Below are 2,637 nucleotides of genomic sequence, written 5' to 3' on the forward strand. Positions count from 1 at the left end.
CCCGCCCTGCCCCACCCCGCGTCCTGCGCGATTTGCGGTCAGGACATGAAAATAACCCCGCTTCTGAATAATTGTGTCTTAGAATAGTTTCTGCGGTTCGGCCGTGCCGAACGGAGCCGGGCCGGTCTCTGTCTGCTGCAAACCCCCTTCCCCCCTCTCCCCGCAAATCCTTCCACCTCCTCTGTACTACGCGTCTCCTGCGCGCCGCCTGCCGTGCGGCAGCGGAGCGCGTTGGGTTGCCTGCACCGACGGCGCTGACGGTCGGTGCCAGTCGGTGCTCATGGCTCCCTCCTACCTGCCAGGCGGGCACACAGCCCCCCCGCGCCCCTTTCCCTTCCTCACGCCCGTCACGTCTCTCAGCTAGTAATGGAATGAAAAGTCATAGTCATTGTTGTTGTCATTTTGTGTCGTTTCGGAAGGGAACTCGACGGAGCAGAGCGATGTCCTATACGTTTCTTTGCGCATCTGCGGCGGTTTTCGCCCGTTTTGAAACTACGCGCCAAAGGGCGTCCGTCCGTCCGTCCAGAGAGGTCCGGGTCGAACCTGACGTCTTGTCTTGTCGCCACTTCGTAAGGCACAGGCAGCAGCGCCTGCTGGCTGCGCGAGCTGCGCGCGGGGCGGGGCGGGGCCATGGCGGAGCGCGGCCAGCGCGGCCAGGAAGTCAGCTGACCTCCAACAAACGTAAACAAGTTGACTGTGCGACACATTCGTGGCACACTGGCCTCCGACGCAGCACATCGGAACATATGTTGTTGTTGTTGTAGTTGTTGTTGTTGTTGATGTTTTGTTGTTGTTGTTGTTGTTGTTGTTGTTGTTGTTGTTGTTGTTGTTGTTGTTTTGTTAAGCAGTACTTCTATTAGGCTGATTTTTTTGTTAAGCAGTACTTCTATTAGGCTGAAACGTCAGGGCTTTGCTGATAATTAAAGCTAATAGAACAGGCGCGGTTTTCTGGGGGTGGGTTAAGAGGGTGAAACCTTTTCCTCCGGCGTAAGCCATAAGAAGCCGCCTGGGAGGTAGGGAATTCGCTGTGCAAAACCCCTGTGAGTAGGCACCCTACAGAACTTAGACACTCTTGTCACCCGTACCTGAAACCGCGATTAGAGATGTCGGTGTGAAGAGCATAGACCAACTGCCATAATGATGATGATGATGATGAGGATGATGATGATTATGATGATGATAATTCTTACGAACGCATTCCCCGACCTCGTGGACTCAGCGAGGCGGGGCGTTCGCTCCGCTGCCGTGCGGTGCGCGCGCCGTGCGCCTGTTCGCTTTTCAAATCAGCGGGAGCAGCTCTTGTTTTGATTTCTTGAAGAGTGGGGCGCCGGGGTGGGGGGTTAGTGAGGGGGGAGGGGCGTGGGGATGGGAGGGCCCGCGAGTGAAGGTAAGCGATAGGAAGGAAAAGGAAGAGGCGGGAGAGCAGGGCGAGCAGGGCTGGGAGAGACGGGCAGAGCGCTGCCGCGGAGTTTCTTCCCCGTCCGCTAGATGGCGTCTGCTTGTTTACCGATACCCCCTCTCCCGCGTCAGCGTCCTGCACTTTGCGGCCGGCGGGTGGGCGTACGTGTTTTGTCCATGACCATAAGTGTTTGTTTGTTTGTTTGTTTGTTTGTTTGTTTGTTTGTTTGTTTGTTTGTTTGTTTGTTTGTTTGTTTGTTTGTTTGTTTGTTCGTTTGTTAGTTCGTTTGTTCGTTTGTTCGTTTGTTCGTTCGTTCGTTCGTTCGTTCGTTCGTTCGTTCGTTCGTTCGTTCGTTCGTCTGTTTGTTTGCGCGTGTCACGCCCAGCCTTGTCACATGGCCTCTCTCAAGGCGCATCATGTCCCGCCCCGGCCCGGCGCCGGCGCACGCAACGCTCGCAACGCGCCGCGCACCCGCCGCCTACTCTACTCGGAGATAAGGTGTTTATACAAAACCGCGGGAGCGATCGCTGTCGCAAAAACATTCCTTTTAGCAGCACGGCAAAGTGTTTTGCGTATTTTGAGTGAAACCGGCTTGCAGCACGCAGCTTGCACGCGCCTTGCACGTGGCGCCGCCGCTCTGATCCGCGCCGGCCTTGCCACTAGAGGCCCCCGCGCGACGCGTCGCAGTCAACATTTCCCCTTTCCTCCTCTGCTCACCTTGTTGTTTTTTTTCTGCCCTGCATTTGGCGTATGCACTAAATCCCTCGAAGGCCACGCATGGCCGCTACGCGCCGCCACGTCCCGCCACGCCGTGCAACGCTACGCTCCGCGGAGCACTCTGCTGCGGCGGAGCGGCTCAGCTGCACGTCATTAACATATGAATCAATAAGTAGGATGGCGACTGCAGTGCGCCGCGGCGCCGGTCCGGACCGACGGGAAGGGCCCCATCTACAAATAGTAGTGACGCTGTCGAACCAGGACACTGCATCATAGCTCTCGGCCGCCGCCTCGCTCAGTAGTGCGCGCCCGAGCCGCGCGGCCACCAGACCACCCACCGGCAGGGAATGCCCGGTGTAACGCGGTGCGGTTATGTCGCCGCGCTACCCCGCCCCACCCGCCCTGCCCCGCCCCGCCACCGTGCGGCGGGGTGGGGCTGATGAGGACGACAGGACGAGTTCGAGGACGAGCAAAAGACCAACCAAAAACGATACTGATGATGGAAAGGCAAGGACAACCCG

The 2,637-nt window shown here is 57.8% G+C and overlaps 1 protein-coding gene across 1 annotated transcript in view; it reads right to left on the reverse strand.

The window, feature by feature from the left end:
• Nucleotides 1-2,637, reverse strand: part of LOC113206146 (60S ribosomal protein L10a) — a 35,901-nt gene that overhangs the window by 24,997 nt on the left and 8,267 nt on the right. The gene's annotated exons all lie outside the window — the stretch shown is intronic.

Source organism: Frankliniella occidentalis, unplaced genomic scaffold (assembly GCF_000697945.3).
Source record: "Frankliniella occidentalis isolate FOCC.00 unplaced genomic scaffold, Focc_3.1 Scaffold60, whole genome shotgun sequence".
Lineage (NCBI taxonomy): Eukaryota > Metazoa > Arthropoda > Insecta > Thysanoptera > Thripidae > Frankliniella > Frankliniella occidentalis.